Source organism: Lissotriton vulgaris, chromosome 11, assembly GCF_964263255.1.
Source record: "Lissotriton vulgaris chromosome 11, aLisVul1.2, whole genome shotgun sequence".
In the NCBI taxonomy this organism is placed as follows: domain Eukaryota; kingdom Metazoa; phylum Chordata; class Amphibia; order Caudata; family Salamandridae; genus Lissotriton; species Lissotriton vulgaris.
Window position 1 is genome coordinate 195,777,779 of NC_141699.1, and position 18,483 is coordinate 195,796,261.

Sequence of the window (18,483 nt, forward strand, 5' to 3'; positions counted from 1 at the left end):
GGTGGTGGACGTGGTGGTTGTGGACATGGTGAAGGACGTGGTGGTGGAGGAGGTGGTGGAGGTGGACATGGTGGTGGATGTGGTGGTGGGTGTGGTGGTGGTGGACGTGGTGGTGAACATGATGGTGGTGGATGTGGTGGTGGTAATGGAGGTGGACGTGGTGGTGGATGTGGTTGTGGATGTGGTTGTGATGGACGTGGTGGTAGTGGATGTGGTTGTGATGGACGTGGTGGTAGTGGACGTGGTGGTGGAGGAGGTGTTGGTGGTGGACATGATGGTGGTGGACGTGGTGGTGGTGGACGTGGTGGATGTGGTGGTGGTGGACGTGGTGGTGGTGGACGTGGTGGTGGTGGACGTGGTGGACATGGTGGTGGATGTGGTGTTGGTGGATGTGGTGGTGGTGGACGTGGTGGACATGGTGGTGGTGGTGGACGTGGTGGACATGGTGGTGGTTGGTGTGGGAGGGTTAAAATCTGAAGCACTCCAGAGGCGATGAGAATCGCTTTTACAGAAATTCAATGAGACAGGTATAATCTTTCAAAGATATCCGTAGTTTAGTCGTGGATTTATTTTTCCGTATTACTTCATATGAAACGTAAATGTTCAATCCTTGTAAATACAGTCCGATTAAATCATAGGACAGTTCATCGCATGTGTTGTTGCTAATTACACTTTGAAACGAGCAAAAGCTCTTCATCAGGGGGGATTTTCTGGGAAATAAAACAAATGAAATACGTGTCTGAATCCAAGAAGACAGATTGCGAGCAAGACAAAAACATTCAACTGTAGCAAAATGCTAAATCTGGGGTGAAGGAAACAAAACTACAGCAGTAAAAGACTCTAGGAGAAGGTGCAGAGTATGGCGCCCCGTTTTGCGCGAAGCGTGTGGGTGAAAATACTGGATCTAAAAATACCCGAGTGAATTCACATGTTCCGAGGCATTTATGTGCAGAAAACAGGAGAAAAAGAAATGTGCTTAGGACACACAAACGTGAGGGTTAAGAACTTGAATGAATCTGTGACATTAATCAGTGAGTGAGCTCTCAAAACAAAGAGAAGGAATCTTTCTGAAAAAAGCAAATGTGTCTTTAGATGTGTGACACAGACAAAAAAAATGACCTATGGACGTGGAAACAAGCATTAGTAAAATGTAACCTAGTCTAACAAGAAACAGCGCGGCAACCAGTGCAAGTGATGCCGCACATTAAACCTGCTGGTTACCGAGTTAAATATGGGTGAACGAAAGTGATTGGTGAAAACACAGTGCTCTGAACAAGTGAATATGTAAGAGTTAGCGCGGTTAACAAGTTTTGAAAAGGGCCTTCCACCACGCAGCTGCATTTTTAGTATTGTTGGAACCGTTTGAGCTAGAAACAAAAAATATTGTTGTTAAAATATGCAGACGATGTTGTAAATGCTGAAAATCTATAATTATGAGAAAATCACGCGACCGCACAGTGGTATAATTCCCGTAGCCTTGCTTTTAGCCTACATGTATCATTCGGGCAAGTTCAGCAGACTTTGGGACACATACTTCCCCAGAAAGATACTACGACTCGTGCTAGAAACAAAAACTTAACAGAAATATTGAAAGTATACTCAGTATATTATACTACAGTATACTAATTATAATGGTATACCACATGAACAGGAGAACAGTAATGTAATTAGTAATACGAATAATGACCATAATAAAACAGTACGCAGCACAGCTCTGCGATGCACACTCATGACGGCACGGCGCTGTAAACATCTCAACATAGAACTCAATTGTAACTTTGAAAGTAACTCGCATCACGGTGACAGTGACAACAGGAATAACGTCGACACTCACAATAATCACATTAATAGGTATCATACAGTGTGTAGTGATGCAGTGCTTATATTCAATAACCAGTTTAGGCCGAGCCGTGGTGATATGTTATGTGCAAGGGAGTTATTGGGAGGGGGAGGGGGAGGGGGGGGGCGGGAGTGTGTGCAGGAGGAAAGGGACAACCTGAGAGGAGAGAGGCAAGATAACGGACAGAGCCCGACTGTTGTGCTCAATAATAACACGGAACATCATCGGAGGAACATGGCGGCGGCAGGCTAACGGCTGCTGCGAGGCTCTGATCCTGAAACGCCCTAGGATGAGCTCCAACACGGTCTCTACGCCTCTCGAATATGGATTGCTGCAGCTTATTAACTGGTGAGATGGAAAGTTATGTTGAATAGCTGTTTCAAGCAATTTTCATTGATTTTCCCCCGTTTTCTTCTCCTTTCTGGATCGCGAGCTTGCAGAACGCGGAGCGCGGAACCCGGAGGCACTAGGACCCACGCGGTGTACTGAGTGTGATGCGAGAGCAAGAGCGAGAGCGGTGGTATGCCGAGGAGCCGAACACCGGGCAGCTGCATCGGATTACGAGTGAGGTGGTCAGTGAGGTTTCGAAGCTGGGGAGAATAGGTAACGGCAGAAATACCATATGAACTGTGAAAGATACCGGGCTGCGGGTAAGCTGTTATAATATATGGCTGCGCTCGAGAGCAGCCTTCTGGTATCGAGCAGCTGCATTCACGTACCGAGTTTCTCTCTCAGTGACCTCCACCAGCGGCGATTTGGTTGATTGTATGGAGGCAGATAAGGATTTGACTGAGACACAGAATGTTATCCCCGGTTTAGGAGGTACTAGTAGAGGTGAAATAATAGTCGAGGCGCCCTCACTTGCCTGCTCTCCAGAACTTGTCTCTAAAGAGGCTGTTGTTGATAGCGATTTTTTACTACACTTCTTTTTTCACTATCAGTTACGTTCCAAACAGGAGCTTAAGAAGAAAGGTGCTCTTAACCCTATTGACCTGGTTGAAGGAGGAAGCAGTGGGCCGGTGCCTAGTTCACCCCACAAGCAAAGTAGGAAGGGGGGGGCAAAAAGAGGAAAATCTAAAGGGTCAAAACAAACGCAACTACTTAGAGGGACCCCTTCACTAAAAAGCTACTTTAAAATTATGGAGCAAGCAGTGTCCTCTAAAGTGAATAATACAGAAATAAACGCAGAGGATGGAGAAATAAATAAAGATTTACATGGAAAAGAGAATCCCACAAGAAACATAACTGATAAGTTAAACATGATAATGGACTCCCTTCCCCTAGTCACTTTCCCTCTGAGCAATAAGTATGCAGTTTTGGATTCAGCCACTTTCGCAGAGACATCTGGGGTAGTTGTACAATCTCCCTCTAATTAGAACAGTAAACAAACTGGTGAAAGTTTTACCGAACAGTGAACAAGTGACTCAAGCTGCGGAATCTCAATCTAATAGTTCTTTCACTTTGCCTATACCAAGTCTGGAAAGTAATGGTTCACCTTCTCACTTGAATGGGGTAGCTGGGGCAAGTGGAGGAGGTGAAACTGCCGAGGAAAGGTTGGGCTCCCTATTACATACTTTGAGAGAAGACTTGTTGGGCAGATTTGAAATCTCTGAAAAAAATCAGAGGGGGCTACACGACAGATTCGACCTTTTGGAGGCCAAAATTGAGGGCATTAATGCTAGGACTAGTGTCTTAGAAGGAAAAGTGACATCTCTTACGGAGTCTTCTAAAATGAATTCTAAAGATATAGTAGCCTTAAAAGCTCAGAATTGTACCCTAACAATGGACCTGGAAAGGTTGGAAACCCAGACTCGACGTAACAACTTGAGGATTTTAAAAATTCCGGAAGGGGTCGAAGTAGAGGACATAAAGGGATTTGTATGTAGACTGTTACATGAAGACATCCTAAAGGACCGCCCAGATATTAATTTGGAAGCGGAGATCCAGCGGGTTCATAGAGATCCATTTAGGTTGCACCCTGACCGAAAGGCACCCAGGAAGATTTTGGTATATTTTCAAACCTACAGTGTAAAAGAACTGATTCTCACTAGATGTCTGTCTTGCACCTCTCTACATTTTCGAGCTAATCCCTATTATATCAGATCAGATATAGGCAGTAAGACAGCCCAAAGACAATGGGAGCTTGGCTCCAGAATGCCAGAACTGCGCTCCATGAGGGCACAAGTGCAAATGAAATTTCCAGCGCTCCTCAATATAATGTGGAATTATAAAATGTATACGTGCCATTTCCCTGAGGAAGCTGATGCAGTGTTAGCTAGGATGAAGGATCAGACGGATTAATATGTATTAGGACTGTATCATTATTTAGCCTAATTCTAACTAAGAAATGTGAAGGGGAGAGGGGAAAGAAAAAAAGAAAAAAAAAGTGTGCCGTGGTGTGCTTAAATGAGAAAAATGGGGAATAAATTAAAAGAAAAAGGGAGAAAAAAGAATATATATATATATATATATATATATATAAACAAACAAATAAATATGCATAAGGGGAATAAGGGGAATAAGAGACCTGCAGTTTCATATAGGCGGGGCACCAGGGGTCTAGGGCCTCCTAGGGCGTAATTTCGCCAATCAGGAGGGTAGGGTTCCTCGGGGGGAGGGAGGGGTGGGTTCTCAGGGGTGGGGGAAAAAAATCAGATAAAAAAGTCCTCATGTGCCATAAAATTGTATTTTTCTTTTGAATTTAAATGTTTTCATAGATTATTTTGCTCTTTGTTGGCCACAAATGGAAGGAGAGTAAGATTATACGATGCCTCAATCTAGATATACTAAAATCCTTTCCTGGAACTTGAATGGTTAAGGGAGCCGTAAGAAACAATTAAATGTTTCTCATTTTCTGAAAAATACCGGAGCTACTATAATCCTCTTACAAGAAACCCACCTGGAAGCAGAGGAATGTAGGAAGGTTTTTATTAGGAACAAGTGGGTTCAGGATATTTTTTGTTCAAAACAAACTGGCACCACGAGAGGGGTTGCAATGGTAATTAGTGCTAATAAAGGAATTGATGTTCACGATTGGGCTACAGATCAGTCAGGAAGGTGGTTGGCTGCAATAGTCTCAATAAGCACAGTTACGTTTTTATGTGGGGTTTATTATGGTCCGAACTAGAAAAGTACATGCTTCAATATACAATCCCTATCGTGTTAGGAGGTGATTTTAATTTACTATTAGATACTGAAGCAGATCGCACCTCAAAGCTAAATATAACTGTCCAAAAAGATCCCTCTCAACTTTGAAGAACATTATGAAAGAATATATGTTGTGTGATGTGTGGAGAGTTAAACATGGCACCCAAAGAGAATATTCTTTTTATAGTAAGAAATACCATCAGTTCTCTAGAATAGATTTTTTCCTGCTTGATCGATCGTTATTAGTGAATACTCATTCTATTTCTTACATTCCGATTGGGTTGTCAGATCATTCAGTGGTTGAGTTAAATATCAATATCCAAAAGAATTTTTCAGAATATAGGTGGACATTGGACAGGACTATCTTGCTAAATGAAGAGTTTAATATTAAAATCAAGGAAAATTTATTAGAATTTTTTGAGTTCAATTATGAATCAGCTCCGGATCATATCATATGGGATGCACTTAAATTTTGTTTAAGAGGAATATATGGCTCTCAAATGACCCTAATCAGGAAGCTAAACAAAGAAAAGGATAACAAGGATCTCAGTTTGATTAAAATAAAAGAACAGCAGCTCCTTTCTGCCATTTCTGATGATCGAATCAATGTATTAAGACTGGAAAAGGAATTATTAGACTTACAAACAAATTTCAGACTAAGAACTGAAAAATACTTAAAGATAAATGGGAAGTAAGTAAACTACGTAACTTTGAATATGGTGAGAAATGTGGATCTCTTTTAGCATGGAAAGCTAGGACGGAGAGAACTAGAAATAATATCAAATCCCTGATACAACGTGGGACTGGTGTAGTCTTGTCAGAAGACGGAGAGATTAAGAAGGAAGCTTGATCTTTCTACGAAGAACTTTACCTAGAAAAAATTAATCGGCCAGCTGAGGAACTAGAAAACTTGTCGATTTTGAGAGACCTACCAGGAAGGGGCTGTAACTTTTTGCATTTCATGAACATCACCCGCTTAGCAAAATACAAAAAGAGCATAGCATAAAAATAAAATGTAATCCAAAATAATAATACCAAGCGGACCAAAACTAGGCAAAGACTGTTCCAACTATAACTGCTGTTCTTATAGTAAAATACCGCACTAGCAGGGTTCAAGGTGCCCGGTGCCACTGCACATACTGCACCAATGGTAGGTACGCGCTTGCTCTGCAGTCCGGGCATCCATCTCTTCGGTACCGTAAATGGCGTCTATTTTAAGAGAACATGGGAATCTTCAGGTCACGCACTTTCAGTAAAACGCAGTCGGTTCTCGAGCTGCTCTGGGCCCGTGGCGGGGTGAGGTGCGCCTGGGGCCTACTCGAGGACGGACCTTGCCCTGGCGCTAAAGGAATGCAGCCGGCCTTGAGAGGCACTTCGCAGTGAGATTTTTTTCCATTTCTCGCAGAGAACAGGCTGGGCTGGGCAAAGTCTGCAAATAAAGCGCCCTCTCGCATCCCTGTGAATTTCGCCTTCCCTGTGTGAGTGGGCTGGGAGCCAAGAGGCGCTCCCCGCTGTCCTCTTTACGCTTTTACTTCCCGAGGCAGGAGGCAACTGCAGGGCTTTCTGTTCCCGCTGTTCAGGTCCACCTTCGGCGCGGCCATGAGTGATTTGCCGACCTCAGTAGAGGAGAGCAGCGTGCCCCCAGGAGGTGAGTGTGTGCGCGTGCCCGTGCGCTAGTCCCATTGAAGGGTCCGTCAGTGAATGCCGTGACGTCACTACCATTCTCAAAGCCCACACTCTGACAGTGTGGAGATCTGTCTGATGTCAGTGGGCGTCGGCTGATGAGGATGTATTGATTGAGTGAAGAACTTAAATGAAGAGGTAAGGGGATTGTGGTCGCTCTCAATACGCACCAGTACTGCCATGTCCACAAGACTCTGCCACAGTTTTAAATGGACAAGCAGATAATCAATACAGCTAGACCTGGAACCATTATCGTACGTTTTGCTACCATGTCTGTCCGATAGTGTACGGCCGTTAGCAGCCCTTAGCTGGTTCCCCAGACAGAGGCCGTTCATTTGTATTGTTGCCTCGGTCAATTTTTTTATGGGGGCCAGCTCCAGTTGAGGTATGCCCCATCTAGAGTCTTCCACCTCCGTTAGACATTGGTCATCATACCCAAGCAACAAGAGGCAGGGTGTTAAGAGGTAGAGCTTCAATTAGAACATCCAGCACGGATACTACCTCAGACCTTTTGCCCCCTGGTTGCCCTCTAGCATAAACATTAAAAATTTCAAAGCTAAGACCAGATGGAAAACAAAGTCTCACTGACAGGATATCATTATTTGGGACAGGCTGTTGTTGGATATCACAGCTTAAGGCAAGCTTAACCCAAATAACTAATCCTCCTATTGGGCGTCCCTTTTCCTTCTTTTCAGCAGGGACAAAAAATTCAAATATCCCTCCCGAAAAACAGGGTCCACCAACCAGGTCTCTTGGAAGAAAGAAATATCAAATTTATCAATGAAGGTGGTCCAATCAGGCGAGATCAGTTTTGCACCCAGTCCCGCCACGTTCCAGGATAACAGAGACAGCAAGCAATTCCCAGTACGTAAACATTCAACATCATCATCCCCCCCCATTTTCTATGTTCAACGTGTTTGGAAGGGGAGGATCTGTTATTCTCAGACAATGAGACATTAATACTTCACAACCCTCCTGTTGATGTGGGGCATCACTACTAACTTCCCATTTGGTCCCTCCCTGCGAATCAATGACATCATAAGCATCAATAAAGGAATTTAGGCCCTTTTTTGGTGTACCTTCACATGGGGCTTCGTTCATTCCATCGACTTCGAGGGGTCGACGTCAATCGCAGTTATCCAGCCCGACAATACTTCAAACCTGTTAAACAACGTTTGTCCCCCTACAATACTCCTAATCTGAGCCCCTCCATCTAACAACATATGCCTAGGGGCTTGATATACTGGTGGGTGGAAAAAGGTCAAGGGCAGTGACTGGATTACAGTATTTAAGCCTTTATACGGCCAATTGCAGATGTGATTAACGGCCCTCCTGTCCTTGAAATGGATAATGACACAATCCCCATCAATTGTCTTTTTCCGTACCCCCACCCAATCCACTTTTCTTGCAAACAAAATTTCGGCAGATACATGGGGGGGTAATGGGCGATTGGTACTAAGCCAAAAAATACATTTGTTTTTAAGCTCCAAATATGTTTCGCCTTTGTTCTGGCTCAATTGAGGAACACCCGCCAGTACCACTACATAAGGAATAGAATCGGGAGGGAGATCAATACGTACTAAATTTTTTGATGAAGGTACAATTGTAGAATTATTCACAGTATGTGGTTGAGTTACAGGCCCGTGCGAATCAATAGTCTCTACTTCTTCGCTCTCTACAGTTTGGCTAGGTACTGCTGTCGATTCACTATGGGTGTGTTGTGAGGCTGGATTTAAGATGCCACCTGAGACTTTAGCTTTTTCAGAATCATTTCCAAACTGAGGAGTAATAAGATTAACATCAACTACTTTACTCCCAAGCGATTTCGTATGCTTACCAGATGCCCCATTAGCCCGAACACCGCCCCGTGAGTGCCCCGAAGCAAAAGACAATTCCAAACACACAAGTCTACTTTCAATAATGTCCAATCTATCATAAATTGGTTGACATGTCTTTTTAAAAATAGATTCCAGGTTGCCCCAGAAGTCAGGCCCCAGTTCATCAGGTTGAATATCCACTGCTAAACTTGGGGTATGAGGAGTTTTTTCATCGCTGGGTAGACAAGTGGAAATACTTTGTGTGGTGATTGGGACCAAAGCTCAATTCAGTTTCATAGTTTTTGCTCTTCTTCCCTTCGACTGTGCCTCAGTCCGCTTCCTCTTATGCGCCGAACTCTCCACTGGTTGAACAGCCCCAGTTTTATCACTACTGCTCGCTGAGCGAGTCTGGACGCTAGATATCAACGGTTTACAAGAAACATTACTGGGTATGACGTTCATGTTGCCCCTTGGAGAGATATCAATTGTCAAAGGTAACGGCGAGTGACCTGAAGATTGCAATAACTGATCCTGCTTTTCACTTTCAGGAGTTGCTGATATAGTAATAACTGGCAGCAATGGAGGAGTTGGAAAACAGACCTTAGCTAGGCTTCCCATCGATGATCTTTTACTGAAAGCAATGTCTAAGGACAATCTTTATTCCGTCTGTTCAATCTCGCGAGCTAAGACCGTCGAGGCTCTAACGGAAACTGATCCAGAGTGCCGATAATTGACCCTCCCGGTCCTGCTTTCTTAGCGGCTCCGCCACCCATAAGGGACATTATAATAGTTAATGTAAAACCAACACCCTTTATAATCAAGTAGTAAAATTAATCCACAATATTTACAACAGCCACACACTAACCTTGCAGGTAAAGACTTAGGGGGGTGGCCCTTCCCGTCCTCAACGTTCTCGAACGGGCTCAAACGGGCCCGCCCTTGGCCCGTGCTTCGCCCGGCACGCGCGTCCCGCGATGCGGGTGTCAGGTGTGGTTAAATATGGGAGGCAGGAGTGGGCGGGAAGAGGACCCAGCTGTGTTGACTGCTGAGGCTGCTGGTCTTCGCAGTCCCGCAGCAATATCACGAACAGCAGGGCATCCACTAAAAGGCAATGAGCTCCAGGTCAGCAGGGCATACAATGAGGGGCTTCAAACTGCTGCGAGCGGCTCCCGCGGAGCGGGGGCTGCGAGCAGTTAAGTGCAGCAGGCAGGAGTGGGCGGGAAGAGGACCCAGCTGTGTGGAATGCTAAGGCTGCTGGTCCTCGCAGTCCCGCAGCAGTATCACGAACAGCAGGGCATCCACTAAAAGGCAACGAGCTCCTGGTCAGCAGGGCATACAATGAGGTCCTTCAAACTGCTGCGAGCAGCAGGGCATCCATTAAAAGTCAACGCAAACATAAACCCTTGATGGAGTGAATTCATTGGCAGAAACAAAGGGCCCCAACATCTGAAACCAATATAAAAAAGATTAGCAAAGCTGCATGATCAGCAAGGGACATGGAGTTTTGAGGGGGAAGTGACTCATTATGTAACTACATAGAGAACTAATTTAGGGCAATATTCACATCTCAAATATTACAATGCTGTTGCGGCAAGTGTGGGACTGGGTGATCTGAAGCATGGGTACTCACATACATTTCCCCGGGTGCCACAAAGTACAGTCTGTGGTTTCCCAAGGGCTGCACAGATGCCAGCAGTGCAGGGTCGGGTGTTGGAAGGTGGGCATAGGGGGACGCAAAGCAGATGCATACTAAAGATAAGTTGTCTAGAAAACATTCTTTGTTTATTTACCTTTAGTTAACCTGCAAGTAAAGTACACCAGTTTCACAGCTTCCCAAATGTTTCTGCTCTGTCAAGTGAACAGCCAAGGTCAGGAGAGCCGCATGCGGCCCCCCCGGGCCATACTTTGAGTATACCTGATTTAAAGGATACTTAGGTGCCTCCGTTTGAGCTGGGTATGAGTAACTGGAGCATAGTCCCGTTTGCACGCATAACTCAGGACTGCAGAAAGATGGAGGCAGGGAAGATACCTAATGCTGGCAAATCTTTACTGGGAGAGCAGGTTCCCAATATCGGAAGAAGTGCAAGAAATATATAGCATAAAAATGGGCCCGTTAATGCAATACGTTAAAATAGCTGCCATTTCATGGAGGATATTGCCCACGTTTCCATATGCCCCAGCTCCTCTGCAAAAAATGATGCCATTTTTGACACGCTCTGGCTGCATAACACGGATTACACATTCACATAGAACACTATGTGCCGATAAGCCATGCGTACTGCTAAAAGCACAGACTAAATGACAGGAAGTGCTTGAATAACCTTTGTTTTTTTTTTATATATTTTTATTGTTCTTAGCGCAGCAAACTGCAAACAATATCTCAAATTGATGTACAACAGGTTCATCATCAAATAACAATGTCCATATATTAGCTTTCAGGAGAGATAAGCTCATGATTCATAGTAGTCTCGAAAGGCACTCCAAATTTTAATACCCAGTCTCTTTTTCCTTGATCCTTTAATTGAAAATCAACTACACTCCAAATTATATAAACTCAGCATTTTAGCACGCCATTGATGAAAGTCCGGTGGTTTTTCCTGTAACCATTCCCTAGCGGTGCATAGACGTGCAACTGTCATTGCAAAGAAAATAAAATGCCGATATTGAAAAAGTGTTTCCACATTATTGTCTTTTTGAATTTTTCCTAACAAGAAAATACCATCTGGGCAGTGAATATTCATCCTTAATCTCTTCGAAAGATTTACACATCCCATTCTTATTAACAATATGTCCTAAAGTCTTAATGCCTTTCTGCTGCCACTTATTAGACATTACATCAGAAAAAATGCCTGGTAAGATCCTATGCGCATTAAGCGGAGTATAATATGACACTCTTGATAAATCCATATTTTTCATGAACCATTTCCAGACCTTAAAAGCCCCCATGGTTACCTTGAACCTTGTTCGCTTGAAATAGCTCCCATCAATTTCTTTAACAAAAATATGCTTGAATAACCTTTGACAGACAAAAAGTAGGGTCTCAGCCACATTTCGGTTTTAGGACGTCAGTTAACGCCCGCTTCAGACTGTTACAATACACATGACATATCTCACCCCACTTAAACTATCTAAAATCCTATCCCCAAGTATTGCTTCTTTTTAGTTAGAAGTAATAGAAACAATAGGGAAATCTGATGGCAAGACAGCAACACCTAGCATGAAACAGTGTTTGTTGGGCTAATACCCAAGACAAGCATTTGCAATGTAATCGGTCTCGCCTTTGGGACCAAGTATTACTGTGGGTGGCCGGCTAAACTGACATGCACACTTTCAGTTCCCACTACTCCTCCTCTCCCTGCTGGTGATGCTGCAAGTTGGCCCTGTACGAGACTCGGTGGACGCAGCAAACTCAGCCTAGTCAATGACAAATAAAATGATAAGAGTGTTTTATTATCAATTTATTTTTCATGTTCTGCCTTTAAGCAGTGGGGTGACGCTCCGTCGGCATGGCGGAGAAGCCGCCCCAGCCCATGTACTGTTCCTGAAATCAGTTTCCCAAGCCTGAGCATTTTGACTTTAAAAGTGTTCCTAATTTCTTGACTTAAGAATTACTTTATTGCAATCAATGTATCGATCTCACAGAGAAGAGTTGTGAGAACTATATGAAAGTAAATATAAAAATACACACACCCGAACTTCGTCATATTATTTATTTTTTTATTTTTTTTAATTTTTGAAAACCTTTATTGTGCTCAAAAGACAATACACATACGGGCCTACAACCATCCGGCCGGCCACGACACCTCATGTAGCACTAGTGCATGCAATACGGCGACAAGGTAATGCGGCATGACAATGATTACGGTGAAAGAACAACTTGAAAAGCGCCGCAATACCCAGGCACAGGACCAATGTAGGTTAAGTTTAAAATTCTTTTTTTTGTGCGAACATTAAGAACAGGTCATACTACTCCGTACTTAAATTACAATAAGAAATAGAGCAAGGTCCACGTAGGTGGGACTTGACAAGAAACATCAGTACCTGGCAAAGCACTTCACAACATGTAAGTCCCGACCAGAGGATGGCCACAAGATAGTCAATCATCCAGAAGGTGCCTAAACAACCCATCTCCATATGCACCGCCACCCATCCCCCAGTATACCTAGCACGGGCCCAAGAAAGAAGAGAAAAATCATAAAAGAGCAAAGAAAGGCACCATAGAAATAAAAACCTCGAACTAAAATAACCCCCCACCCTACACACATGCAGAGGCTATGGCCTGCCCCCCCCCTAGCAGAGTGTCTGTCGCCCCATAAACCCGAAATATAGCGAGTGAAGAGAAGAGAAGAGAAGAGAGGAAGAAGAGAAAGCAATAGGGAAAGCAAAAAGAAAAAGTATAATCCAATGACTCAGGGAGTAGGAACAGAAACCCGTCCCTGGGCTCCCATATGAGAAGGTCCGGGAGGAGGGTCAATTAAACATACATGCGAACTCCGCCGGCCCAATAAGCATTTCCCGCCCCAATAGCAACATCAGATAGAGCGACAGCAAGCAATCATGTGGGGAGAGTCAATGCGCAGTCAGCGACAAAACAGGCCAAATTCGAGGTCCACCCTACCTCCACCCACCCGCCCGGATGTTAAACAAAGAAAGTCTCCTATCCCTGGCCCGATCTGGGACTCAGTCTCTCACCCCCTCCGCTCGGCAGTCCAGTGAATTGCAGGAGAAGAAGAGAAAATGGCCGCCCGGGGGAGGGGGGAGGTGCACAGACAAAGAACGAGTGGCGTCCGGTCCCAAAAAAAGATTCCCCCTCAATCACAGTTCCCTCTGGCATGGTCCAGCCGTTAAAGACACAGAGCGAAGCGGTCGAAATCCAAGGCGAGCATGCTGGCAATGAAACAGGGGGGCAAAGCTCTGATAGCCAGTTCCTCGACTCCTCAAGTGGCTGTACGCAAGCGAGCACGGAGCAAGGGAGAAACAATGTATCGGTGACTGCATTATTAAATGGCAACAGACCGCTACCAGCCATGACGAAGGTTACAGTATCGTCCACTGCGTCTCCTCGAGACAATGTTGCGGCGGCAGGCTGCGACAACTCCTGTCCAGAATGTTGTAGGAGACAATTCCCCTGCTCCTGACTGGGAGCTCGGGCACAGGCATCTAGTCGTGCCCCCAGCGCGCTACAGCTGTTCTGCATCACCGTTCGTAACTCACCCAGGGCTGCCAACACATCTGCAAGCGTAAATTTAGGCTGTAGGGTCCCCATTGTCACAGTCCCTTGGGGAGAAGTTGCTCCGATCTCCTTCACTCCGAGGTACTCGCCGCTCCGTCGGATCGCCTTTCAATGGCCAGCCGCTGGTGTCGCCATCTTGTCTTCTACCCAACGCGGTAGTGCGGGGGGAGACAGGGGGAAGTAGCGGGACGCGACCAGGCAGCTGTTGATAATCCCTGGCCAGTAGTATTCCGCCCGACTCTAATGGCTGCTTAGAGCCCGACAATTGCGTGGTGAGGCATACAGATCCGGGCAGAGTTCGCCGTCCTAGTCCAGAGGGACTCGTGGAACAAAGCAAAAGTATGGCGGCCAAAACACAAAGGACTCGCTGGTCAGGCGCCTCTGCCCTCCGTCACCGTGTAGTCCATGGAGTGTACAACGGTACACGTCGGCAGGCAGCGCTCAAGTCGTGTCCCCACAAGAAAGCGCCGTCTAGTCGCACCACTCCGGCAGCAGGGCAACTGCGGGAGGGGACGCGAGGTCCGCAGAGCGTCGTGGAGCAAGCTGGGTCCCGGGCCAGGGCGCGTCTGCCCACAACTTCGGAATCCGGGCGGGTGGAGAGGCCGGCGGAACGCCGGTGGCATCAGCTCCGTTGCCCGCACCTTTCGGGATAAAAACTGGCGAACGAAGCAAGCAGGATCTAGGTGCGGGATTCCGGGGCCGGCGGAGCCGAAGGCTGCGCGTCCGCTCAGGTCGCCATCTTGGCTCCTCCCTTCGTCATATTATTGAATGAATGTGGTGGTGTGAATTTTTTACCTGATCCATTAATTGCTTGGAAAGTGTGCAACTGTCTGCAGAATCAGTGTTTATTGCATTGAATTTTGCAGTTTTATCCACTTGATTTCTCCTGTAAATTTCAGCTGGTTTGAACTGCCGAAATTTCATAGAAAAATTGTGGCGGTGTGGTGATTACTGCAAAATGTGGAATTCTGTTTGTACAGCGATCAAATTTACCTTTCAACATGCAGGCAGAGCATGCATGTAGCCTATGTCTTGTTCAGCTAGGCCTCGCTTTTTTTTTAGCTAGCAGCAGATTGCATTCTGGGATTTTCTGTCATGTTGTCAATATTAAAAGTGACAATATAAATCCAGGAATAGAACATCACATACTGTAAGCTAAAGGGGTGACACTACCTAAAGGAGTCGCACATGACGTGGTGCCACTTGGCAGCTAAGCCTGAGCTGGGACTTGTATTTAAAGTGCTAGCAAAGGGAATTTCTTATTTATGTTTCCAGTTGTGCAGTAGCTTAACTGCAGGGATGTCCCACACCGGCATTCAAATTCAGACCACGAATAAAACATGCAGGGCCATTATTTCATTTGACCCTCAAGCATGAAACAACCTCAAAATATGATGTTAACTTTGATAACTATAAATACCCGCACTCTCCCTAGAACACCTCATCTTCAGCTGCTCCAAAGTAAAAAAAATTGGGAAACAGGTGCTAGATTTCACTAACAAAACACTAGGCTGCACCCTTAAGGAGTCATTCGCCACTATAGTTACAGCACATATCTCACAGGAAATTACGAGCCCAGAAGATAAGAACCTCCTTGACTTTCTCCTCACGTCAGCAACAAAAACAATTTTGCCAAACTGGAAGGACACCTCCAAGGCCAACTTCAAAAGCTGGCTCAACTGGGTGATCTTCCTAAGAGGTGCAGACATGACCACCCTCAGAAACACACCGGGTAGAAGCCACTGCAGAGCGATGTGGTCCAAACTGGACAACCACATGGACACCTTCAAACCACCATAGGCAAAGGGCATCTCTACATCCCACCATGGAAGAAGTGATCAACATATCAGGAGGACTCCACACCAAACAAGGACACAATCGCTGTACATTAACCAGGCACCACTCATCCACCTTTTTTTTCTGTCTAAAGCAACCGTCACCACCAGACGCTTTCTGTTTTATGTCATATGTTTGTTTTGTGTTATTAAGACAACGCGAGAAGTTAACCAAGAATATGCAATTATATGTCTGTCAGTAGTTGTAATGTGTACCCTGTAAATAACAATAAAAATATATTTTAAAAAAACAACAACAAATGTACAGAAGTTGAACTTTGATTTAACGTGACCGATGTGTCTTTTGCAATCATGGAGATCAAAGAATTCCAAAGACCTGCTTCTTCTCAGAAAGTATGCTTTTTTATGGCCCTTTTCTTAAATTAAACACGATCCGGAAAAATGCCTGACAGGCTGTCAGAAAAATAATTCAATAAAAGGAGGTCTGGTCACTGTATGCGAATTTAAATTCCAAGTGAAAGCATGGTGTAATGGTTCTTTGTGCATGAAAAGTGCTGATTGTTAGAATGAGGTATTGTTTTGTAGTTGCATTTATATAGTGCTTTGTAGCTGATGAGGTGCAGAAGCGCATTTGCGAGCATGTGGCACCCCATTCCTTCAGTGTTTGTTTGGCAGTGTGTGTTTTCACAGACCACGTATATCCGTGGTATTTTCGGGTGAGGACATGAGATGTGCTTCTATCGTGTTTTTATCACTCCATCTTAATTTGAAGTGAAGCTAAACATGTGAGAGATGGGATTTAAAGGCTTCTAAATCGCTAGTGTGAGGAAGGAGAAAATGCGTGACCGCTGGAGGTATGGAAGGAGAAAATTCATGAACGTTGGAGGTATGGGGTGGGGGAGAATCAGAGCATTTCTTACCCAAGGAGGGTGTATTATTATAACCAGCTCCCACTTCAGGCATCGGCATATTTGTGGTTGTTGCAGTCCGGCCCTTTAGTGTTGCAACATCGGAGCACTGGTAATCGAAGGAGTGGGATGACACGAGGCATCACTGGGAATGCAGGATCAGGGGCGGCCTTATGCATGTGCAAGCTGTGCACCTGCACAGGGCCGCCAAACCCATTTGTCGCTACGCCAATATAGATCATTAATATAATAATCCTCTGAGGATGGATACATATTTGCGTGGCGGCCCCTGGCAGGGATTTGGCAGCCTCCAGCTCTGTTTCACTTCCAAACAACCTGACCCGCCTCTTCACTGGTATCCGCGCCAGCGTTCCTCCGGGGCCCCCACCTACGCCGCCTGCCCAGGGCCGCCATGAGCCTAGAACCGTCTCTAGCAGGATTGTTACTGCCCGGTTCTTAGAGCATGCGGGGTAGTGGGTTGTCAGGCCAGAACTCAAACATGGGGTGGAGGGTTTGTTGCTGTCGATCACTACAGATCTGGTCTTTACCACTGGCGGGACCCGGCTAGTGCGACCAATGCACTGGTACTATGACATCGCTCTTGTTACCACAGTACGAGAGCTGTTACTACAGCCCAAATGGCTGAGGATGACCGTTGCCAGCACGACAGCCGTCTGCTTCGCCACTGACGAATGTCCCTATAAGTATAACCCCACATTGAATCCAATATTCTATGCTGCCCCCTTAAACAGAGGCCTCCTCACCCCATCAACACTCTCAACAGCCCCCACAAAAAAATATTAGCACCCCACATTTAACTTTAAAACCCACCCTTCCAAGATTCACCAATCACTCAAAGAATTAGCTGCAGGCCTACAAGCAGCCACGGAGGGCAGTACTTGAGGCACCCCACATTCCAACGAGCTGAGCACCGCTGCACCCTTTTAAGAAAGACATTCACCTAAGGATAGAAAAAACCCTGCCACCACCCCCTTTCCAAAGGAATAACCACAAAATCTCACGGGAATCTACAATAAAACCAGTAAACTGTAAGGTGAACTACTTAAGCATGTGCTTCCAAGTGCCGGTGGTCCAAAATCCACTATGCCCTTTAAAACAACACACACTATATGTCCAGCCACCGAAATGACAGGGTCCCAACAACTGTCCACAGTCAAAAGAAATCTGAAATAATTATATACAATGGAAAAAAACAAAATCCCACACTGCAGCCCTGACTTAATTCTCTTACCTTCATGCCGAATGGGTGTTCCTCCCTCTTATTGTGTAAACTAAACCTTCCCGCCCCTTCTGTAAATATACGGGGCTCCCCCTCAACCACTTAGCAGCATCCAATCTGCAACGTCATTCTCGGATGTGGGAATTCTCCCACATAGGTATCGAGAAAATGGGGGAGAGTGCAGGCGCCATTTCTAAGAGGTATAATTCGCCCATTAAAATGGGAGGCCACCATATTTACAATGTCTGACCCCTCCTCGAAATGAATACTAACTGTACAATTGCCGAAATTGAAAAAACAAAGACTCACATAATGTTTAGAGAGTGTAATCTGTCCCAAAATTAATCAATATACATGCACACATTCGAGACTCTAAAAGCAAAGAGGCAGAGATGATGCTGGGATGGAGCGGCTGTGGCTGAGGGGCGGGTGCAGATGATGCGGGCAAACGCCACAAAGAGTGCGAATCCTTCCACCAATCACACACTAAACAAGCACTGAAAATGCAATAAGACTCTTATTTAAAAGAGACTTATTGCCTTTTCAACAGAAGTGCGGGTGTGAAAGAAGGCAGGGAGGGGTGCTGCTGGCCTGAGAAGTCACGGACTGCAGGAGGGAACAGGAGGAGGCAGGGAAACGAACCGTTTTTACAGGTAAAGGGGCCGATAGCAGTGAAAGGACAATAATGACGACATGGCCGTCAGGAGGCGGGATCAAGTTTACAAAAAACAATCAACATGCAGCATTTACGATTGCAGCCAATGACAAAGATAGGCAAAAAGTGGGCGGAGCTTCCCCCACTATTCTGTAAACAGAATC

The 18,483-nt window shown here is 45.4% G+C and overlaps 1 protein-coding gene across 2 annotated transcripts in view; it reads right to left on the reverse strand.

The window, feature by feature from the left end:
• The window catches only part of ALKBH2 (alkB homolog 2, alpha-ketoglutarate dependent dioxygenase), a 104,597-nt gene extending 86,603 nt beyond the window's left edge, over window positions 1-17,994 (reverse strand). The window contains exon 1 of one of the 2 annotated variants that reach the window (XM_086943097.1): window positions 17,974-17,994. The gene's annotated coding sequence lies outside the window, so the exon portion shown is untranslated. Of the gene's footprint in view, window positions 1-17,676; window positions 17,806-17,973 lie in introns of those variants that run through there. The other variant, XM_086943096.1, reaches the window with a different exon arrangement.
• Window positions 17,995-18,483: the final 489 nt, after the last annotated feature.